The following is a 25,431-nucleotide window of genomic DNA, read 5'->3' as shown; positions in this document are numbered from 1 at the left end:
AACGTAAATAAATAAATATATGCAGTCGTATGTCGAGCTCCACTACCCCTCAACCACCTCACCGCCCCACACCGTTACCGCTGCGAGCCGCCACTAAGAAGACTATCATCAAAAGAATCTGCAGAGTCTGCTGCATTATTATAGAAGCATTTCCTCATGCGTTTTTGAGCAGGGCACAACAAATAGTGGAGCAGATATGAGTTTGTTTTGTCCTACTTTTTGAGCCTGGGACATAACACGATCACTGGCTGCCGCTACTACACTGTTACAATACTTGGCATTTAAGGTACATAAAATCGCCTAGCGTTTTGGTAACATAGGTCATGGTGTAGGGACCCAACAAATATATCTTTTTTAAACACACCTTGTGTGCTAAGGAATTGGAGTAGCAAAGTTTCAACTGGCTAAGTGTGGCCCAAGTCATAATGATCTCTCATGCCAGAGGATTTGGCATTGTAGCGTAGCGTTGATTAGATCTATAGTTCGCAATCATGCACCATTTTCTGCTTATCCTTAAAGCCCCTCCGTGCTTACTGCAGTGTGTGCCTGTGAAGCAGTTTGGCCTTTGCTTTGAAGCGTTTCAGAGCTTCCAGCAATCACCCTCACCCCCTCACCCCCCCCCACCCTCAACCCCTCACCCTCACACCCTCAACTCTTCACCCTCAACCTCTCACTCACCCTCACTCATCCTCAACACCTCAGCCTCACCCTCACTCACCCTCACTCACCCTCACTCACCCTCAACCCCTCACACTCACTCACCCTCACTCACCCTCAACTCCTCACCCACCCTCACTCACCCTCACTCACCCTCACCCACACTCACCCTCCCTCAACCCCTCACCCTCACTCACCCTCACCCACACTCACCCTCCCTCAACCCCTCACCCTCACTCACCCTCAACCCCTCACCCTCACCCTCAAACCTTCACCCTCAACCCCTCACTCACCCTCACTCTCACTCACCCTCACTCAGCCTCAACTACTCTCACTCACCCTCAACCCCTCACCCTAACTCACCCTCACTCACCCTCAACACCTCACTCACCCTCACCCACCCTCAACACCTCACCCTCAACCTCAACCCCTCACCCTCAACCCCTCACCCTCACTCACCCTCACTCACCCTCACTCACCCTCACTCTCACTCACCCTCAACCCCTCACCCTCACTCACCCTCACTCACCCTCAACCCCTCACCCTCACTTACCCTCACCCACCCTCACCCTCACCCTCACTCACCCTCAACCCCTCACCCTCACACAGTCCAATAGGTCTCAGACCATTTCAGTTAGAGCTTTAAGAAATGTTTATGGCTTTTTTTATTTTTAATTCTTTAAGCATTGGCTACAGGAAACAAAAATGCTAAACATTTACAAAAAAAAACCATAAACAATTCTAAAAGCACTAACTCTAATGGTGCGAGACCTATTGCATTTCCAATGCTTGTTATTCATGCTGCTCCTTGTTGTGTATTTAGGGGTCTCCAATGCTGTTTATCCTCTTTTGTGTCCATTTCTGGGTGTGAAATTGTAATTGTGATTTGTCTTATGAATTGGGCGTCCACCTTTGTTTGATCCAGGTTCTCTGGGCCTTTCGCTCCTTTTAATACACCCTCTATACAATGGGGGTATTGTAGGGGGCTCGGGTAACGAGGAGATTCCACTTTTTTTAGTTCTATCCACCATGCTGCAAATACTTCCTTGTGCCTCTAGATCTGTTCAATAACTGAGTCATTTATCCAGATGTCTATTGTTATTTCGGCCCCTATTTGGTTGATGTTAGGTTTAAGTTCGATTCTTTCCAAGTCACTGGATGTAATATGTCTGAAGGCAGGTAGAGATTTGAGTAGCCTTATTATTGCTCTTCGATTTAGAATATCGTGAATTCCTCTCGATTTATAATGTGGGATCAATTCTATTTGGCTTTGGGTAGTAAATGATTGTGTTTTGTTACAGTCGATCAGGCTCCCTTCTGATACTAATATTGGATCTTGATGATGTATTTCAACATGTTGGATAAGTTTGACTTGGCCCTGTTGTGTGTTTTTGTGTTTTTACTGGGCTCTCTGGGTCTCTGGGACTGTAATTTAATTTAATTATTGCGATTTCTCTCCTGTGTGGCTCCTTTGCTACGTTTTGCATGTCTACTTCGTTTGTCTTTATCTTTGAGTTCTGTAAGGTTTGGATTGTGTCTGATTTTGTGATTTCTTTGCTTTTGGCATTATTTTTTTCCTTCTCTGCAGAGGACTTAAATATGTTGTATATTTTGCTTGTCGACGGGGTTCCCTGTGTTTTTTTTTCCCATTGTAGTTTCTTGAGGCCGCGGCGTCTTTTATTACCTGGTTGTTATGATCCGGCATGCTGATTATATATCTATTACTTTCATCGCTATTGTCTTGTCTTTCCTGGGTGGATATCAGTAATAGTTGTGGAGTGACTTTTTTTGATTTGCTATTCCTTGCTTTCCTCAAGCGTTTTCGTTCCCTTTTTGAGAGGGGTATTTTCAAGCTTTTTTGTTCCTTGCTTTGTGCAACTTCATTCGGTAAGTTACTTCGACTATGAATTGATGATGAGTCTTCTAAATTCAGCTCTTCCTCTGGACGTTCAGACTCTTTCTCGACGGCTGGTAAATTACGGTCTTGGGCCCGATTCACAGAACTAACTTAAGACAAAATCCTAACCTTACTACTTTTGGTATTCACAGAAGTTAGGATCCTAACTTAAGTCTGTCTTAAGTCTGTCTTAAGTCTGTCTTAAGACAAATTTAAGACAAAATCCTAACTTCTGTGAATACCAAAAGTAGTAAGGTTAGGATTTTGTCTTAAGCTAGTTCTGTGAATCGGGCCCATAGTATTTATGTTAGGGCTATCCTCATTAATTCTAATGCAGTAATAGTGTTTAAAGCTGCTTTTGATTAGAACCCCGGCACCACTTTTGTTACAAATTAAGCCCTATAAAAGCGTCTGTAACAAAACCACCTGCTGCTAATAGAATGTGTGGAAGAGTGCAGCTACCTAAGCAAACGTGCCTTGTATACAAAGTTTTCTTTAGAATAATTAGACCAACGAGTCGTGATAGTTTATAGCTTTTGTGCAGGTAAACGTGAAATTATTTTCAAATAATCACAAGGTAACTTCTGAACAAAAAACAGGAATTACAAGATGCCTAAAACATGAAAGCAGACATTTAATGTAGGCCACCGACTATGCACAAGCAAATTATTTCAATGGCATTTACAAAGCACTGCAAAAGTCAGGAAAAGTAAACAGTATTCCCAGTAGGTCTTGCATTTAATGATGACGCAATACACATTTACGTAGCACTCGTGAGCTTATTCCTGACCCTGATGCAGGTTTGCGACAGGCACAAAGTTCTCTTTTGCATTAGGAGTGTTCTCCAATCTCCATAACTGTCTTTTAACATACAGCTGAAGACCCCTTTCCATTCTTTGTAGCATGCCTGGCTTGGAGGCCTTGCAGCATTTTGTGGAATAAACGGAGTGCATCTTTTATTTGTCGCCTGACGTTTGACTGACTCTGCCCCAGCAGAACGGCCTTTGAAAGCCACCAGCCTGTTTAGTTATGGGCCAGTCCACTTCTGCTTGTGTGTTTCATACATTATACTAACACACATATTTTGAAAGGTGACAGGGACAAAAGAGACAGTGTGGGTGCAAGAGCACAAGTAGGGTACAGGTGCACCACCTGCCGTGTCCAATGTACATAAAGTGGCTCAGTCGCTTGCAGCACCCCTGCTCTGCGTACAGTTTCAAGTTTTATTATCAAGTTTCAAGTTTATTTTATTTATGATTTCGGAACTCAGGTGAGATCCACATACAAATTTAAACAATTAAATACATTTACATACAATCATTGGTCAAATACAAAATAGCAATTTACATTTCCGACCTTTTAATATAAGACTAAATGCGTACAGGTTCCTTTGCTCGCTCGGCCGGCTCACTACTCCATTTAGAGGAAGCACAGAGAAAACACATTTTACACAGCGCTTGCAAATAGCCACAGAGAGGGATAGCTCAGCGGGTTAGCTAAATGCAGCAGAGATGCAAAATAGTGCAGGGACAACTCAGTTCATAATCCTCCTGTGACAAAAAAGGAATAGGGGTTTTTCAGACGCATACTACATATAACATGTGACAAAATACAATTTTATTTGTGGCGTGGCCTGTACAGCTCTTCAGGGCTTTGTAAGGGAGCTTAGAAAGGTATTTACCACACCTGAACCAAATGTAATAAAATTGGTAAAAGGTGGCTCCACAAAATGTGGCTTTGGGGAGAGGTGGTTTTGCAAATGCCCCCCTTTATCTAATATAGACGGCATCCCAACTGTGGAATAAGGTCTTGACCTAGGACCCAAATACCTCAATACGCGCCTGACCTTTTACACCCCCACCCGCCAACTACGATCGTCCAATCAAGCCCTCGCCACGATTCCACGTATCCGTAAAACAACCATGGGAGGAAGATCTTTCTCCTACCTGGCGGCCAAAACCTGGAACTCTCTCCCCACCCACCTCCGCCTTACACAGAACCACCTCTCCTTCAGAAAACAACTAAAAACTTGGCTATTTGATAAGTAACAACCCCCCCCCCCCTCAAACGCCTTGAGACCCTCCGGGTGAGTAGTGCGCTATCCAAATTTTAACTTGACTTGACTTAGAAAGACGCCAAGAGAGGAACAACAGGAAAATAGAAGTGAAGTTTAGAATTAGAAGTTAATATGTCGCATGAATGAGAACAATAGCACATACTTACAGCAGGTGGATGTGCAATTGTAAAGCTTAAAAAAACAGCACAGGTGATGCAAGGCAAGAGCGCACTCAGTGTGTATTTTGTTTTTGTGCTGAGGAATACGCCCAAAAGTTTAAACAGAAGGAGAATAGCACCATAATAGTGCATCTTGGCCACTTGTGGGTAAAGCTGCATACACTGTGTGAAGTTGCTAAATGATGAAAACACAGGCACTTGTTTTTTTCTTACAAATTTACCACTAAAAAGGCAACTGCAGCTACACGCCTAAAGCCACACAAAATAACAGTAGAACCATTAAAAAAAAACGAATGGTTTTGTTTGCAATACGCTTTACACTTTGTTTTAAAATATATTCGCTTACACGTAGGTTTTGTAACTGTACTAATATATTTTAATGTATTGGCATTTGTGCAGAAAACAAAGGGAGACTGAAAGTTTGCTATAGTGTGAAACATTAGCATGTTTTCACCACTTGCGAAAGGAAACCAGGACAAGCAAATTAAGTGTGAATAAGCCTTGTAGTAAAGATTGTAATCTTTTGGGCTGCCGCATCTGGGAGATGCAAATCAGCAAACAGTAGGATGCTAAGCTTGTAAAACAAACTGTAGGTCACTGCTGAAGTAAGGACTAAGAGGAAAATAAATAAATAGTTATGGAAAACGAAATGAAAACTTGTTGCTGAAAATTAAAGTTACACAAGCAATGGTCAAAGCGGGAATGATAAACAGGAGTAGCAAGGAGTGAGAGGTAACTAAGGATTAGGGAATTGATCATGTATACCTGCATATTGTTGAGAAGTGACCAATACTGGGTTGTTGAAAGAGGATAAAAAAGCCCAATTGAAGCCAGATTAGCGTGATGACCACTGACTAGATGAATGTATTTGTGTTATGTAATAGTATCTCGAATTGATAGCCTGAAATATGTCCGAACAGCATTCGTGAAACAATCTGTGGAGAATTCCCTACGAGAGCTGTTGTTGTAACGTGTTTTTTATGTCAATGAATGTTTTGCTAGTTAAGAGATGGAGAAGCTCAAATATCCACTCGCTTCAGTCTCGTAACCTTTAACATATATATTTTTATCAAAGTTTGATCATTGTTAACTAAAATATAATTATGTGAATCAATTTATTTCCTTTAAATAACTCAAACACATTATCTTGTGTTTAATGATGACGCAAAAACATTTGCATCGCTCTTGTGAGCTTATTCCTCAACCTGATGCAGGTTCGCACCATGTACAAAGCTCTCCTCACAAATTAACTGTAAGATTGTAAAGTTCCTGCTTGCATTTGAAAAACGTCTGAAAGCAAACTAATCTCTTAAAACTGTATTGCATTATTCTGATATTTTATCCTCTTTGTCCCTTTTTAGTTTTATCTGAGTTAGAATTTTTTCTTGTTGATTTTATATATCTATTTTAATTACTCTTATATCTAAACATTGTTTTAGAACTGCAAAGGAAATGCCTCCCTGCTGCCCCTCCCACGCTCCGCCCCCTCCACCATCCATATATGACTAATGCATCAGCGCGCAGCGTTCACGCGCAGTGTTTCGCGCCCCAGTTGCGCCGAAGGTGCGCCAAAGGTAAGCCAGTCTACACCCGTCCGCGCCTGGACCGCGCCCAGCGCCAGACACCCTGATCCACGCATTGCCCAGCCCTCCCGCATTACATACGACGCCACCACCCTCATAGCCCTAAACCCCGGCCGTCACCCCAACTGCGCCCAAGCCGCTCCTGGACTCACCCATGGACCCTTCTCATGTAACTCCTGCAAGTTCGACGGCACCAAGAACAACTCCTCATCCACGAACACACGACAGCTAGCTGATTCCAACCACCTAAAATGCATCCTGCTCAACACCCGCTCAATCCACAGACACGCCATCGACCTCTGGAACCTACATGACACCACCTCTCCCGACGTCGCCTTCCTAACAGAAACGTGGATGAACGCCTCATCAGCCCCAGACATCACCATTGCCATCCCGGAAGAATACAAGATCATCCGTAAGGACCGCACCGACCAAACAGGAGGAGGCATCGCTATCATCCACAAGAACTCCATCCGCATCTCAACCAGCTCAGACATCAACCTTACCAGCGCCGAACACCTTCACTTCCAGATCCACACCGATCCCAAAACCACACTCAGAGGCACCCTACTCTACCGACCTCCAGGATCCCGCGCACAATTCAGCGACGACATCACCGACTTTATCACCCCACACGCCCTCCCCTCCGAGGAAACATTCTACTGGGAGACCTCAACTTTCACCTGGAAAATAGCAATGACAACAACGCCACCACCCTTCTGGACAATCTCGCCAACCTCGGACTCAAACAACTTGTTAATACCCCCACCCACATCGCAGGTCACACACTCGACCCTATCTTCACCTCCAGCAAACATGTCTCCTTCAGTCACACCACAGTTCTCCATTGGACGGACCACAGCTGCGTTCACTTTACCTACAACAAGACCACAACTCACAACCATCCTCAACCTACTCTACGAAGAAACTGGAACAAAATCACCATCGACCAGATCTCCTCATCACTGCTTCAAAATCCCCTTGTCCACTCCTCAAACACCGACCAAGCAGCCATTATCCTCACCCAATGGCTATCCAACAGCGCCGACATCCTTGCACCGTTGAAAAAACGTCAAACCAAACTAGGCAGCAAAATCGCCTCCTGGTTCAACGATGATCTTAAGAAATCGAAGAAACTCTGTCGCTCCCTCGAGAAGGCCTGGAAAAAAGACCCAAACACCAGCACCAGGGACGCCTTCAAAAACGCCACCTGCACTCACCACCAACTGATCCGGACTGCAAAGAAAGCCGCATTCAGAAACCGACTAGATAACAACGCCCACAACAGCAAGGAATTATTCAATATCGTCAAAGAGTTTACCAACCCCTCAGCCAACTCAAACGACATCACCCCCTCTCAAGCCCTTTGCGACTCCCTAGCTTCGTTCTTCCACAACAAAATCGCAGACATCCACAACAGCTTCGACAACCAATCCGGAGACCAACCCACCCAACCCTCTGCAGGACCTTCACCCCCTTGAACACCCTTAATGACTGGAACCCAATCTCCACTGAAGACACCATCCGCCTGATGAACTCCATCCACTCAGGATCCCCCACAGACCCATGCCCTCACCACATCTTCAACAAAGCTGACTCCATCATAGCACCACACCTCCGAGACGTCATCAACTGCTCCCTCAACTCCGCCACCTTCCCAGAAAGTGGGAAACACGCCGAACTTAGCGCCCTTCTGAAAAAACCCACAGCTGACCCCACCGAACTCAAAAACTACAGACCCATCTCGCTCCTTCCATTCCCAGCCAAAGTCATCGAGAAAGCTGTCAACAACCAACTCGCCGCCTTCCTCGAAACCAACAAATCCCTCAACCCCTCACAGTCCGGCTTCCGAGCCAAACACAGCACGGAGACCGCCCTCATCGCCGCAACAGACGACATTCGAACTCTACTGGACATTGGAGACACAGTCGCCCTCATCCTCTTCGACCTTTCCGCAGCCTTCAAAACAGTCTGCCATAGCACCCTTCTACAGCGCCTCAGAAACCTCGGAATCCAAGGAAAAGCACTGGAATGGATCACCTCGTTCCTCACCGGAAGAACCCAGAGAGTCCGCCTCCCACCATTCAAGTCAGAGGCCACTGAAGTCATCTGCGGCATACCACAAGGATCCTCACTCAGCCCCACCCTCTTCAATGTATACATGAGCCCCCTCGCAACCATCGCACGCCAACACAACCTCAACATCATCTCCTACGCTGATGACACCCAACTGATCCTCTCACTCACCAAAGACCCTAACACCGCCAAAACCAACCTACATGAAGGAATGAAAGAAGTAGCCGAGTGGATGAAGCATAGCCGTCTGAAACTTAACTCAGACAAAACAGAAGTCCTTATCTTAGGAACCTCCCCCTCCACCTGGGATGACTCCTGGTGGCCAGAGGCCCTTGGAAAAGCACCCATCCCGACGGATCACGCACGGAACCTGGGCGTCATCCTAGACTCCTCACTCTCGATGTCCAGACAGGTCAGCGCCGTCTCATCTTCTTGCTTCAATATTCTTCGCATGCTCAAAAAAACATTTCGCTGGATCCCCACCGAAACCAGAAAAACGGTCACCCATGCACTGGTCACAAGCCGCCTGGACTACGGAAACACCCTTTACGCCGGTACCACCGCAAAACTCCAGAAAAAACTACAACGCATCCAAAACGCATCAGCCAGACTCATACTAGACATTCCGCGTACAGACCACATCTCCAGTCACCTGAAAAAACTCCACTGGCTCCCCGTCAATAAGAGGATTACTTTCCGCCTCCTAACCCACGCACACAAAGCACTTTACGAACTTGGACCCGATTGCCTCAACACACGACTCTCCTTCTACACCCCCTCCCGCCAGCTACGCTCCTCCAACCAAGCCCTTGCTACCGTACCTCGCATCAATAAAACCACCATGGGAGGTAGATCCTTCTCCTACCTGGCTGCTAAAACCTGGAACTCACTCCCCACTCACCTTCGTCTCACTCAGAACCACCCAGCATTCAGAAAGCAACTTAAAACTTGGATATTTGATAAGTAATTCCCCTCCCTTCCTCAAGCGCCTTGAGACCCTCTGGGTATGTAGCGCGCTATATAAATCCTTTGACTTTGACTTTGACTTTATGGTTTTAATTAACTAAACAATAAAGTTTAAATCATTAAATCAAATCTCTCCTTTGCATTAGGAGAATGTTCTACAATCTCCTCAACTGTCTTTTAATATACAGATGAAGACCCATTTCATTCTATATAGCATGGGTGACTTGAAGGCCTTATGGCGTTTTGTGGAGCAAAAGGAGTGCATCTTTTATTTGTCTCCTGATGTTTGACTGACTCTGCCCCAGAAGAACAGCCTTTGAAAGCCACCAGCCTGTTTATTTATGGGCCAGTCCACTTCTGCTTGTGTGTGTGGAAATCGGGTAATGCTAGTCCCCCCTCCCTCTTTGTGTGCCGGAGTAATCTATACAGTAGAAGGGCTTGTTCCTTCTGCCAAATAAATCAGATGCTCAGGGTTTTTTTTTAACATTTTTTTTATTATTATTTTTATATACTGTATACACTCATCAATATTGTTGCAGGGTGATCCACAATTGGCATACCTCATTAGTACATTGTTATAAATGTGATTGCCCTCTTGCTGGATAGATTTTGATAGAGAAGGAGAAGCATAGAAAAAAGTCTCGACCAACATCTATGGGCAATGCTTAAACAGGTATCAATACTTTGGTAGCATCGACATCTTAAGTGCATGTAATCTCCCCATCCATGAAAGAACCATTGGTGACCAACCTTAAGATCACTCTTCAGTTGTTGGAGGAGGGTAGGAAAGTTTGCCTGATATAATGCTAATAATTTAGGCATGATTTTTATTCCTAGGTAAGTGATCTCTTTCTACGCCTCCTGAAAGGGCGTACCCTCTACTATCCTAGCCATTTCCATCTCAGGCAGGGTCAGGTTCAGCAGCTCAGATTTTCTAATATTGATGCGAAAGCCCGCTAGTGCTTCAAAGGTTTAAGCCCTAGCTGTAAGGCTTCTTATGAGGTCTGCAGTACGGTGAGGGTAAGCAGGACGTCGTCAGCAAAGAGAGAGATGTTATATTCTACATTACTGAACAAAATGCCCCTAATCGCTGGTGTAGTTTGTGTTTTCACAGCTAGGGGTTCTATACTTAAGGCGAAAAGTAACAGGGAGAAGGGGCACCCCTGCCTAGTCCCTCTACCTACCTTAAAATATCTGCATTGCACTCCATTGTCTGTAACCTTTGATTCGGGCGCCACATAGTTTGCTCCCATCATTGCAATAAAGGTTTCCAAAAGCCAAATCTTTTCAATATATGAAACATAAATGCCCAGTCCAATCGATCATACTCCTTTTTGGCATCAAGCCCCAATAGGACTGCCAGAATATGCCTCTTAGTGGATAGGGATTCCTCAATCAGGTCAGGTGGAGCACTGTCCTGATGTTATCATGAATTTGCCTGCCCTTGATCAATCCCAACTGATTCGGGTGGATCAGGTCTCGCATCAGATCTTCTAATTGCGTGGCTAAGATTTTCGATTATAACTTAGCATCTAGATTGAGGAGGGGTATTGGTCTACATCAACTGCAAATTTAAATATACTTTCCGGGTTTGGATATTACTGATACCAGAGCCTTGCACATTGAGTGCGTGACCGCTTGCTCAATTGCTATGTGGTTAAAGAGAAGAGTCCAATGGTGGTCCATTCAGCAAAAAATGTTTTATCAAAATGGACCATCAGACCATACGAACCCGGTGATTTATGAAGTTTCAGGCCCCGTATTTCCTGGTGCACTTCATCTTCAGTGATCGGTTCACCCAAGTATTCATTCTGATCTGCTGATACCTGAGGAAGATCTATTGAGTGGAAAAACTGAGTCGTGCTGTTGCATCTGCTTGGTCCGCGGTATACAAGCTTTCATAAAAGGCCCTGAAATCCTCTGCATTCCCTTCCTCTGAGCCAGCCAGCTCTCCATATCTCCAATTTATTCCACCTATATATTCTTTCTCTTACTTGACCCTTCATTGTCTCAGCAAGTGTGTCCCCACCTTGTTGCCATGCTCAAACAAGGTCTGCTCAAATATCAGCAATGTGTATTCAGGTCTATTGGTATAGATTGCACTCAGCTTTCCCTTCCAGCATGGTGACTTGCCATTGGAGAGCTAATGATGGATGTTAGATCTGGAGGTCTCTAGTTGGCAATGGTATCCACCTTTGTCCAAATAGGGACCCTTACTTCTCAGTCAGGATAAGGGGATTACACTCCTATATAACCCCTGCTCAGCCCCTTGGTAGCTTGGCACGAGCAGACAGGCTTATCTCAGAGTCATTGTGTTAAGCATTTGTGAATATACACAGTAATACAGTGATAACACTACAGATGGACACAACACAGGTTTTACAAAAATAAGTATTCTTTATATAGACTTAATGCAAGACCACAAACGACAACAATCCACAATACTATACTTAAAGTTGGCTTAAAGATGATAAAATGCGACAAAGTTCTCAACAAAGTACCTGGATGCGTAACGCAAAGTGAACAAAAGGCTCACAAAAGGGGAGATGCGTTGGTTCCATGACCCGGGGGAAAGGATGCTTCGTGCCTCAATGCATGCGCAGAGTAGGGAATGCGTTGTGATCCTTACCGGTGTGGAGGTGATGCGTAGATTCTCGGCCTGCGGGCCCATTGCGATGCGCAAGATGGTGCCGTGATGCGATGCGATGATCCGGTTGTGATGGGAGAAGATGGAGCCCTTGATGTGATGATGCGATGACGATGACAAGGCGTAGATGCCCTGGTAGCCTTGCGACGACTATGTACTTTGGAGCCACGACAGGCCCTGCGACACGCTCCTCCAGCGATGCGATGGTGACTCTCTGGATGGCGTCACGCTTCTCTGGTGATGCGACAGCAGGCAGCTTCGACGAAGGCACGCTTCCAGGGAGATGCTTCTCCAGTGATGCGACGATTTCAGCTGCGGCGGTGACACGCTTCCTCTCGATGCTTCGTGCTTCCAGCTCCCAGCGACACGCAAATGTCTGTAGATAGAATTCCCAGCAAGGAAATTCACAGGGGGAGCTGGTAGTGAAGTCTTTTGTCCCTGAGACTTTAGCAGGAGGCAAGCACAAATTCAAGCCCTTGGAGAATATTCTGTAAGATGATGAAAGTCCTTAAAAAGTTCCTTCTCCTTTCCTTGGCAATGAAGAAATCTCTACCATCTCATGGAGAGGGCATCCGAACTCCGGCACTTCCCTTTCTTTTTGCCGCTGCAAAACTCCGGCAGAGCAGCCACCATGCGAAGTCAGGCAGGCTCCCTCCTTGCTGTCCGGGGCCTCCAGCGTCACACTGGGCATCCCCAACTTCTCTTCCTTGAGCTTCCCAGGGCCATCTCTTTCCCCTCCACTCATAGGAAACCCCGGTGAGTTGCCCAACCAGTCTCCAGGGGCCCCACAGCTCATCCAAGAGGGTCGGCACGTCTGCCTAACTTGCCACACTCACTGTGCTGACACTGCTGAGACGTCCATGCTCCGTCCAATCCCTGCTACTCCGACCACCACGCCGGTGTCTCAACCAGTGTTTCTGAGGCCTCAGGAGTCTGCTCTTGTGCATCCTTAACCTCGGATCGTTGCCATTTTGCCTCTGACCACGAAGGCAACAATCCGATGTCATCCCCAGCTTTTTCCTCGCGATATCACTTTCTGCTGCAGCACTAGCTGGGGACAGTCAGCGGGATCATCACAGTATCAGAATTAGCCCAATTTGGGTATCTGGCTTGTCGTCTGTAGTTGGTGGTGGCAGATCCTCCGTGGAATAATCCACTTGGCCAGTGGCGGCTCGCAAAGGTAACGCTGTGGGGTGGTGAGGCGGGGCCGGGCTGGGTGGGGGGATAGTGGAGTCTGACATACTACAGTAGGTGAACGTTAATAAATAAATAAATATCTCCTGTCGTATGTCGGACTCCACTACCCTACCCCCCACCCAGCTCCGCCCTCCCTGACTCACCACCCCACAGCATTACATTGCAAGCCGCCACTGCACTCGGCCTTTTTGGCTGGCCACGCACCCAACACATTCCTTTTTAAAGACATCTTGCAACAAACATGTAAAAATGTGATAAATTCTCGACCTAGATCCCCAGAAATTATATTCATGAAAATGTAGAAGCATTACATCTTAGTGTATCATATATTATTGTTTTGAAAATTATTTTCTAAAAGTGTTCGTTTTATAAAATGAACATAGAAGGTTAATGCTTCCTCTCTGCCAATCGTGAACTAAGAGGCAAATTGGTTGTCATGTGGACCCCATTGGGTTGCATAGTTTGTTATCATACATGGAAAACGTTCTTGTTTTTTAGAATCAAACACAAGAGAAGGTTTTGTCCTGAACCAATGTATTTCACAGTATTCCTTCATGTGATAATGAAGAAAGATGAGGCAAATTAAAATAAAACAATTGCATAGGATCACACAGTCTGATCAAGTGGGGAAGCAGGGATTGATCACAGGTTTTCTGGTTTCACATCGGGAAATTTCATTTCATTCCAATTCAATATTCAGCTTACTTCTTTTTTATACTTGACTCTCCTAAGGTAGCGATAGCAAGCAGTAAAGGCTCACTTGAAGGAGCAGTAGAGGGATGGGGATTCAGATAAACCATGACACAGTACCGTCAAGTCTATGAGATGAGAGGCTTCATTTAGAGAGCAGTATGGAATGAAACCCTCAAAGTATCTCTGTGGGTTCACTGTCCATCCCATGTACAGGCTTCACTTTGAATACACCTACTTTATACCTTCTCCCTCGCCCTACCCCCCCCCCCCAGCTGGCATCAGCTCAGCCCTCGTGCACACCTCAGACTATACGTTTTGACCCCTAGGAAAATTTTGTGAGCGCCCATCCTCTATTAGGTCTACCATCTACATGGAACTCAAGCAGAATCCCATGGCTAAAATTCAATTATCAGTGCTCACAGTGAAATGGAGAAGGACATTTGATGGCCTTAGTTCAGATATTTTCCCAAAAATGTGGAGTTTGGGCAATGCCCCCTAATAATAATAATAATAATAAAACATTTATTAAGCGCCTGGCTGCACAAAACTGTGTATCCCCGCGCTAACTGCAAGTACAAACCAATCGAGAGGAGCAGAGTCCGAGATTCGGCATAGGGATTACTATTTAGGGAACAGATGAGTTTTTAATTTTGCTCTGAATCTCATTTCGGAGGGCTCCATCCACAAGTGGAATGGCAGAGCATTCCAGTACTTAGTGGCCAAATAGCGGAAGGACTTTCCTCCCATTTTAGCTTTTGTGATGCGAGGGATTTTAAATAGCATCATGCCCGACGATCTCAGATCTCTTGTCGGACGGTGAATAGTGATAAGACTTTTCAGGTAGCCGGGGCCTCTATTCTGGGCAATACGGTGGGCAAAGCAGAGGGTCTTAAATATAATTCTCTCTTTGATAGGAAGCCAATGGAGCTTGACTAGCGCATTTTTGGTGGAGGCTTTTCTAGGGAGACCAAGCACCAGTCGTGCTGCTGAATTCTGAATTCCCTAGCTGTATTACACTTTATGTTTGCTAGCCTTGGCTATATTCCTGCCAGAACATTATGGCTAATAACAGTTTCGAAGAATATGGGAGTTTTGCATGTTCATATTTCCTACAAAGCCCTTCATCACATGGAACATCTTAATGTAATTTACAGTTTGACTATTTTTTTAAAATCATCGTTTTCCTGTCACTATTTAGTAAGTTTTAAATAAGAGTCTAGTTTGCATCTATCAGTATTGCTGATTTATAACCTCTTTTCCCTCTCAGGTATGACTCCTGAATATTATCTCCAAAATATTGGTTGACCTTAACATAATGGTGGAAATATCATCATTGCCAAAATATCATGGGACAGAATAGAGAGGGTAAGTATATAATTTTGTATGTTTCTGAATAATATTCATGTTTACAATACAGTGTTGTCAAATTTAATGGTATATAATATTCTGTCATTTGCCATTCTCTTAAAAACGTGCACCACAGAGTCACTGGCCTTTAAAGGATGCAAATGTCTCTCCTTCTCGATTCTCCTTTCTTCAAACTTCACCCTATCAGGCCTCTTAATTTACCGGCCACCAGGTCCTTATGGGGAATTCCAGAAGAACTGCCCCAAAGTACTGACCAGTCTTTTACTAAAAAAAAGCCACATCACTGTATTGGTGGACTTGAATTTACACTTAGAAAACAAGAGCCTTCCAAGCACAAAAAGTCTCCTGTCCGATTTGGAAAGCATACATCTGACCCAGCTAGTAACAACGGTCGCGCACAACAAGGGACATACTCTAGACATGGTAATCAATATTGATCCAGACATGAAGGTGGCCACGCCAATACCGGTTCCCTGGTCGGACCACCACTTCATTCCGGGTGAGATAAGGAAGCCAGGAAGGGAGAGCAGGGAGGTTTCTGCCATGGAAATAAAAAGGAAAAGGTACTGGGCCAAGATTTATCAGCTAGAATGGGTGGACGTCTTAACCAACTTGCCAAATGTAGACACAGGAAAGCCAGGATCAGCCGAAGAGGGGTACTCAAGATGGGAATCATGGATTAATCAATCTCTGGACCTCATGGCCCATAACTGCACTAAAGCTTAAAACCAGAACTAGAGCTGAAGGATGGTTTAACTCCCAGCTTCTAGAACTAAAGAAGCAACGTAGAAGGCTTAAAAGGGAGTGGAGAAAAACCTATGATCCTTCAATGAAATCTGAATATAAAAAAGCGATTAGGAACTATCATGATAATATCAAAGTGAGCCAATCGAAGTTCATTAAGTAAAAAAAATATAGGGCTCGGAACTCCTCAAAGGAACTGTTCCAAGTAATTAAGTCATTAACTAATCCAAACTCTGACACTGGTCCTACTGAAACGTCGGAGGAGAGATGTAATGACCTGGCCACATACTTCCTCTCCAAAGTAACGAACATATACAGTAGCGTTAACAATAAGGGAGACACTGATTCAGAGAGCGAAGAAGATTTCAAAATAGCCCTCCCACAGCAGGTGATCACCAATTTCCCACCTATTGAACAGCACGAGATAGAAGCTCTGATGGAGAAGGTGAAGTCCGGCTCACCTCTGGACCCAGCCCCTCCACAAATGCTCAGAACAGTAGCACCCATCATTATATCAAATCGAATGAGGGTGTTGAATCAATCTCTAGAGCTGGGCGAAGTCCCAGGGGCTTGGAAACATGCAGTGATAAAGCCCCTGTTTTAAAAAACCAATGCAGATAGAGGGCAACTGAGGAACTTCAATCCGATCTCCCAGCTACCATTTGTAGGCAAGTTGTTAGAAAAATACGTCAACATAAACTTGTCTGATTTTCTTGAGAGCAACCAGTGCCTCCACCAAACTCAGAAGGGTTGTAGAGCACAATACAGCACAGCACGGAATCCGCTTTGCTGGTAGTGGTAGAAGATCTGAGACAATCACTAGACCAGGGGAAATCTGCAGTGCTCCTCTTGTTGGATTTGAGCGCTACATTCGATACGTGGGACCCTCAAATACTTTGCAGAAAGCTAGAAAGTTTTGGGATACAGGGCAGGGCACTCAAATGGTTGTCGTCATTCCTGAATAAAAGAACTTTCTAAGTACAAGATACTTCTACTCTCTCGAAAACCATGAGGCTAAAGTGCGGCGTACCACAGGGATCAGCATTGAACCCAATCCTTTTTAACGTGTACATGGAGCCCCTGGCCAAGATTGTGCAATAATTTGATATATCCATGACCTCGTGCGCTGACAATACACAACTGGTGATCTCTCTGGACCCGAAAAACTGCAGAGATGGAGAGAAAATGTCCTCCTGCTTGATAAGAGTCAAAGAGTGGATGGCGGAAAGCTGCCTAAACCTGAATGGGGAGAAAACTCAGATATATCTTGGAAATAAATCGATACTTAGGCCCATTTTAGACTGGCCAGCTTGCTTAGGTAAGGCACCAATACCTACAAACATAATAAAAAGCCTATGTTTTTGGCTAGAATCTGACCTATGTATGGTGACACAGGCCAGGAAGGTAGCCGCAACCTGTTTCGGACTACTGAGAAGCCTATGGAAAATCCTAGAAAGGTTGCCAATACACCTCAGGAAGATGGTGGTCCATTCTCTGGTCACCTCTCGACTAGATTATGGAAATTCACTGTTCATGGGGGCACCTAAATACTTTACGTGCAGACTGCGGATAGTATAGAATGCAGCTGCCAGACTGCTCTAAAATGTTCCCACACTGGAATCAGTAAAAAGGCATTTAGTGGACCTCAACTGGCTACCGATAGAATCATAAAATGCAAGGTCCTGGTCATTATGCACAGAGCAAGCCGCAATAAAGGTGCGGAAAAAATCAGGAAGTTAATATCCCCTTAGACTCCAAACAGGCGGCCAGGGTCCAGTACTAAAGACCGCCTAACACAAACAAAGGTCAGGCGGGAAACATGGGGCAGAAGAGCCTTCTCCCATCTGGCTCCCAAACTCTGGAACTCTATTCCAATGGATTTTAGAAGGATAGACAGTGAACTACAATTTTGAAAGCAAATCAAGACCTGGTTCTTCAAGCAATACCTCTAAGTCACCGGCACATATTCAGTTACTAATCATATAGCGCTGGGAAGCCTCATGGTAGCCATGCGCTCTATAAATTTCCACTAATAATAATAATACAAAATCTTAAAATATTCATCACATATCTTGGGTCTCCAGGCAGAAGCGGTATGACAAACCACTGGCAGGAACATACTTATAAATAACTTTGGGGACATAGGGTCATTGCCTCATTGAAGTGCCTATTGTCATATTTCTGAAACAAGGGCTAAAACAGCTGCTTTCAGAGTCTCTTATCTGCCAAATCACATGTACATAAGCTAGAAGAGTTCTTAGTTGTGTCCCAATATTTCACATGCTCAAGAAAAAGTAATATTCCCAGTGTAAACTTCACATTAAGGGCTCTCCTGGACGCAGGCTGTACCAAATCCAAATACAGTTCTAAGATCTTTGAGGCTTTCAGCTTCAAATCAAATAATAGCTAACAATCAATTGTGATGGAGCTTTGGCAAGAAAACATTCAAATTGTTCAAAAGTTTTCTTATAAATTTTGAGACTGGACTAGTTAATTAGATTAGACATTATCCAGTAGTCCGTGCATCATATTGCTTTCAAATGAACTGGCTATTGAAGCATGACACATAACTGAGTTAAAGTTTTTGTGCAACATCATGTCAAGCTTACAGGGATTATAACATTGTTTTGACTATCTATCTGTCTGTCTGTCTGTCTATCTGTCTATCTGCCTATATATATATATATATATATATATATATATATATATATATATATATATATATATATATATATATATATATATATATATATATATATATATATATATATATATACATATTTAAGAAAAAGTTCCCAAAGCAGAGGAGACGCACTCGCTTTCAAACCACCTTTATTACAAGTGGTGGAGGCACAACATGTGAGTTCCTTCAATATAACCAATCAAGGAATGTATGACGTTACATCACATACATTCATAACGCATACCATCACAACGCAACTTTTACAACGCAAGATCCATTACAACGCATGCTATTATAACGCATGCCATTACAACGCAGATGCTATTACAACGCATGCCATTACAACATAAGTATAGGTAAGTATATAATTTTATTAATACTAATTTAATTTTAATTTATTTACAATTTTTTAAAATAATTTATTTAACCTAATTTTTTATTTTATTTAATAAAATGTAATTTACTATTCTAACTCCAATGGGGTGTAATAGTAGAGTAAGTGTTGGTTAGCGTAGGGGTTACAATTAAAATCCTAACTCCAGGAGGGTGTAATAGTAGGGTAAGTGCTGGATAGTGTAGGGGTTAAAATTACTATTCTAACTCCAGGGGGGTGTAGTAGTAGGGTAAGTGCTGGATAGTGTAGTGGTTAAAATTACTATTCTAACTCCAGGGCAGTGTAATAGTAGGGTAAGTGTTGGATAGAGTAGGGGTTAAAATAACTATTCTAACTCCAAGGCGTTTAATTAAAAAAAAAAATCAAGTTAAAATATTAACATTTTTAATAATAAACTAAATTATAATTATTTTAAGAAAATTAATTTAAAATTAACTTATTATTTTAATTAAATACTTACCCATACTTACATTGTAATGGCATGCTTTGTAATAGCATCTGCGTTGTAATGGATCTTGCGTTGTAAAAGTTTTGTTGTAATGGTAGTGTGTTGTAAAAGTTGCGTTGTTATGGTTGTTTCCCCAATCAAGTCCTGACGTGTTTCGGGCCAATAGCTCCCTTGTTCACTGGTAGGTTACTGCAGCCTCAGATGCTCAGGACACACCTTTTCTCCAAGTGGTGCATTCTGGGTGTCCTGCCCCATTTTGTTCCGTGCTGCTCAAGTTCTCCTAGCCCCAGCATGGGCCATTTAAACCCACCGCAGCATCTCCAATTACCCTGCTGATAACGTTTAAAAGCTCTGTGTGAGTCAGTCCTGACGCACTCTGGACTGTGGGGGTCACGTACAACCTTATTGAGGCACAATGACCGTTATATTGATGAGTTCTACAGATGTATTATCCGTTCTGATCCTATGATTATTGTTACACATGATCATTTTATTTCGGAGTCAGCTGTCCCATCGGGTTTATTATTACCCTTTGAGGATATCTAATGAACAGTACGGACTGGGACACAGCCTCATGCAAGTACTTACAGAAGGCATTGACTTGAGGTCTATGGAACATATGACATTTTGATTGGTATTTCCGACTCTTCATGTATTATTTGTAATGATCTAACATTTTGTTGTACTCAAGATTTTGATAGAGAGGATTTTCCCTTGTCTTATCAAGAATTCTCTGGGGTTTAATCACCCGTTCTCTATATCAAGATCAAGTGAAGATTCTTTGTATCTTGGATTATTGTGACCTACCTAGACCAACGACTCCGTATATTTATAGATCGCACAATACAATATATAAGCCCTGACGAAATACCATCAGTACGAAACGTGTTGGCTGATGCTGAAGTGTTTTTTAAAAAAAGGAGATTCCGAACAATAAAGTATTTCCGAAGACTTCTGGAGACCAATTGAACTTTATTTAAATTCTTTGTGCACCGTCTTTTTTGGATAAAACAATATATACATATATATTTTTTTTTTTGCACAGTATTTTAAAAAGGGTTTTAACCTATTTATAAGGTTTTAGCAATTGGCATATCCTAAAGACTGATAGTGTGATTGGAGGTGATATTCCACCTGCTCCCCTCATCACTTTCAGAAGGGGACGATCAATAAAAGATGATTTGGTGCAGAGTCATTTGCAAGCAGAGAACAAGAAATATGGGACCCTAAGGGAGCTTAGGGGTTTCTATCCCTGCAGCAAATGCAAGGCTTGTGTAAACAGCAAATGAACATTGACTTATGAAGTAGCTGGGCTACCTAGACCGAGACCTATTTTAAAATATCTCACATGTCAGACCAACTATGTGGTGTATTGCCTACAGTGCCCGTGTGGCCTTCACTACATAGGCAGTACAATTAACGCTGTGAAACTAAGAATATTAGAACACATGAGGGCAATTGCTAAAGGTGATATGAATTACCCGGTAGCGAGGCATTTTGTTGAGAAGCATAACAGCAATAGGGATCTATTGCGTTATTTTGGTCCTGATCAGGTACCAGCACAAATCAGAGGTGGAGACAGAGTCAGGAAGCTCAGAAGGCTGGAATCTAGGTATATAATTGATTTGGGAACAATGACACCGAATGGACTAAACATGTGTGAGGAAATGTTGGTCCATCTAGGAGATTGAAAAATAGAACCTTAGCGTTGCATGTTTGAAGCTATTGAGAGTTTGTCTGTCATATGAATTGTATAATTACTGTTGTCTCACATAGGAGGGGTAAGCCGATACAAGGCTCAACTATGGTCTCGCAACATAAACTTGCCAAAACACGGCATTATAACTATTATTACAGGTCAATGATTGTTAAGGTTATTGAGTAATTAACAATCATTAGAAAAAATATTGTTAATGTGTATCTGTAACAATGATAAAGTTTGATTTTACAGTGTTAAGATGGCGGCCAAAACAAATGCCCGAGTCCCTCCTTAATTTTGTTGACACACCGACATCATGTTTTTTTTGTAACAACCAATAGCTTAAAAGAGAATGTTTCAATGGCGGCTTTTATGAAATATGAGACTAAGCCATAGGCGAAACGCGTCTATTTCATGTTTGCGTCCACAGACTTTTTGAAAATAAACCCATTTGCTGCAGTAAGCCCTGTGAGTGCCTTTTCCTATTTTAAATGGTGGGAAAACGAGCGTGATGTATACGCGGCTGCAGTGCCTCGTTTAAGGCACCCGTTCTTTAAATGCGCGTGAGGAGGTGCAAGCGGAGCAAAAAAATTTATATATAAATATATATATATTACCTACTGGCGGTCGCCACTAGGTAGTTATAGTTAGGACCTATTTTCCATAGGAAATCCGCAACATTCTACTCCCAATAACTTTGGCGCTGATTGACGAATATTCACATAATTTTAGAAACTTATGGCCAGCTCTGGTCGGCTCCAATCCTGTAAGTTTCACGGTGATTCATCAAGCGGGGGCCGAGAAATAATGGGGGTCCCAAAACGTGTTTTCCCCATGTAATTTTCCATAGGAAACTTTAGCCGCGGCTACAGCCCGAACTGCTGAACGGAATTACACCAAACTTGGCAAAGAGGTAGCCCTTGGTTCAGAAAGGTGCCTTTTTGTTAAATGGTGTAAATCCGTTCAGTAGTTGCTGAGAAACTCAAAAGTAAAAACACATATATATCTATGGTCCGACGCGGTAGCTATTACCGTTGTGCGGAGGGCGTGGAAGGGAGAGCCAAGCACTTCCGCTCTGCAGGGGTTAGCGCTCTAGTTGCCGGGCAAGACCTGCTACAAAGGTCGCGTGGTGCAGCGGCCGCACAGCGGTGAAGGTGGACAGCCGCAGAGTACCCCGACCCACTGGCGGTACGGCCTGATAAGGCGTCTTTTTATTATTTTTGCCCTGACGCTCAGCGAACTCACGCAGCGAATGCGCCACGGGTGTGCCAAAGGCCATATGCTCCCGTCCGCAGCCGTTTGGGGCCCGGGGCCAAAACCCATGCAGGTTTTGGACAAGGATTGTATTAGATCTCCAAACAGCTACACGCGTTTTGCCCCACTCTTGGTGAGCCGTGTAGGCACAGTATAATGGCAGGGAGTAAAAGCAGGAAGTGCAGCCACTGCCCTTTTATGGCGAACTCTATGGTAAAGGACAAGGTGGCAGGTCAGCTACTTAGCCTCTCCTTGATAAATTGTAGGTCCCTGAGGAAACACAGTGGATACCTGCGACTACCTGTTAGAGGGTCAGGCAGATGTGCTATTCCTCACAGAGACATGGTTAGATGAGGATTCAGCTCCTGAAATAATCGAGGCCCTCCCAAGTGGCTATGGGATTACCAGAGTGGATAGACCCTCCGGTAGGTGAGGGGGAATGCAATTATTCATAATCATGCTATCCAGAGCTCCCTTGAGCTGGCAGACATCGTAGATAGCGAGGCAGGTCATTTCTCTATTACGACAGCTACCAACTACATCATTAAAGGGCTTATGGTGTATAGACCTCCTGGACCCTTTACACGGTTTGCCCCTAGTTTGATTGAGTTCCTAATCCAACCAGCACTACGTTATGAGAAACGACTAGGCTGGGTGACATGAATCTTCACTTTGATGACACACTCAACTCCGGGGCTCAAGAGATTTGCCAGGAATTGGCAGCCTTACAGCTGACACCAAAATCAGAACTCCCCACACATCAATTAGGCCACTTACTACCCTATTTTCGCTAATTGGGGAGCTTTAGAAATGTAGCCCCTGCTCCTGGTTGTATGGTCGGATCATTTTTTGATCTCTTTTAAGGTAAGAATGCCCTTACCAAATGTACAGGAGAAACTCGAGATAAAATAAAATACAGGAAGTGGGCTGGCTTCTCACAAGGGAATTTTAACAGGGCCCTTTTACAGGGAGGGCTACCAGGTGGCTTAGATGTTGATTCTGCCTGTGAAGCCTTGGCCAGGCGGATCACGGAGGCATTAGATAGTAATGCACCCTGGTCGTCGAAAGCGTCAGGGAGAGGACACAAATCTGCTCCCTGGTTTAGGGACGAACTTAGAACGTCAAAATCAGCATGCAAACGCCTGGAAAGGCGGTGGAGAAGAGACTTTTCGGCTCAGGTGAAGAGTGAATATAAAGCCAGTCTAAAGAGCTATTGTGCACTAATTAGAAAGTCTCGGGAAAGGATTGAGACAGTGGAGAACTTGTCTAAAGAGCTGTTCATGGTCTACAAAGAGATATCCTTCTTGGCAAAAATTGAAGCGCCTACTATAGGCTCAGTGGAGTAATGCAATCGGGTGGCTGATTTTTTCACGGAGAAGGTGGAGAAGATTTACTCCACCTTCCCGGTCTCTGTTGATAAACCTGTCAACATAGTGGAGACAGAACACCTTGCTAAATTTAACGTCCCCCCTATCTGACACCCTTAATAAGATAGCCATCAGCATTAAATCAGGCTCACCCAGGGATCCCACTTCCCACAAGGTGCTTAGAGGGAGTATTGAGATTCTCGAGCCCTGCCAACTAGCCCACCAGGTGCTTCCAGTAAGCACCACTGCGCTGCGTTGCAGAGAGGTGGTGCAGGCCTTTCCCCTTTTTACACCTCTCTGCAATGGCGCTTACTGGACGTACCTAGTGGGCTAATTTAAAACGGCCACAGGGTGTGTTTACACAGTGGAGAATGGAGGGGGCGGGGCCTGAGGTGACGTGTGCAAACATGCCCTATGGCGCTTTTTAAGTTGAGGAAATAATTCCCCTTCAATCCTGAGGGACGATGGGGGCTAACTTGCCCACCAGGTGCTTCCAGTAAGCACCACTGCGCTGCGTTGCAGAGAGGTTGTCCGGGCCCTTCCACATTTTTACACCTCCCAGCAACGCAGCTCTGTGGCGCTTACTGGAAGTACCTGGGAGGCTAGTTGGAAACCAGGGACCCTCAGAATTCAAATGAACTTAATCTCCCAACTTAAAATGATTTTGCAACAAGGCTTCTTTCTGCTCTTCTGTTTGTTATTTCTGCACATTTTTCTTCTTCCTGCACTTTTCTTCGTCTTTGATGACTTCTGTTGCTTCTTTCTGCATTTCTTTTTTTCTTTCTGTGCGTTTTTTCTTCTTTCTTCACATGTCCTACCTCTGTAGGCATAGTTAGAAATTAGCGTTTAAAAAAAACCTTTGAAATTCACTGAAAAAACCATAGGTTTCAGGGGCGTTATAGTTAGCTGAACATTTCACTCGTACAAAACCATTGAAATTCCCCTGTTATAGTTAGTTCGGCTAACTATAACTTGTGCGCCAGCAATGCACTGCTGATGACATCACATATTACATCACTCATGACATGGTCAGTGACATCACTCATGACACCACTCATGACATCTCAAATGACATCACTGATGACATCATCCTTGTGATAGAGTGGCAGACCTCCTCTCACCCTAATATAACCTTTGATACACACACTCAAAAATAGAAACTAACATTTTCAAAACAATGGACATACCAATACCATTTACAACACACTTATTTAGTAATTCCAAGATCTACACACACAACCACTCATTCACCAACATTCCTATACAGTCACTCATACATGTACTCACTCGTCATATGTACTCATACACCTATACATCCTGTTACACACTGACACTCATCCATAGAGTTACTCACACACATAGTCACCCATGCTAATCAAGACTCAAACATCTATTTACTTGCATATACAGTTATACACACACCACCACACTTACTTCTACGGAAACTTATACATACTTACTCTTATGAACAATTTTCAGAAAAACACACATTCACTGGTGATGTCATCAGTGATGTCATTTGA

The 25,431-nt window shown here is 43.8% G+C and overlaps 1 protein-coding gene across 2 annotated transcripts in view; it reads left to right on the top strand.

Annotated features, from left to right (window-relative positions):
• LOC147678388 (beta-galactoside alpha-2,6-sialyltransferase 1-like) overlaps positions 1-25,431 on the top strand; it is a 109,632-nt gene that overhangs the window by 28,587 nt on the left and 55,614 nt on the right. For both annotated transcript variants that reach the window (XM_086945983.1, XM_086945984.1), the window contains exon 2: positions 15,219-15,316. The gene's annotated coding sequence lies outside the window, so the exon portion shown is untranslated. The remainder of the gene's footprint in view (positions 1-15,218; positions 15,317-25,431) is intronic.

This window comes from Lissotriton vulgaris, chromosome 12 (assembly GCF_964263255.1).
Source record: "Lissotriton vulgaris chromosome 12, aLisVul1.2, whole genome shotgun sequence".
Classification (NCBI taxonomy): domain Eukaryota; kingdom Metazoa; phylum Chordata; class Amphibia; order Caudata; family Salamandridae; genus Lissotriton; species Lissotriton vulgaris.
The sequence above is the reverse complement of the archived record's forward strand: the minus strand, read 5'-3'. Positions and strand labels throughout refer to the sequence as shown.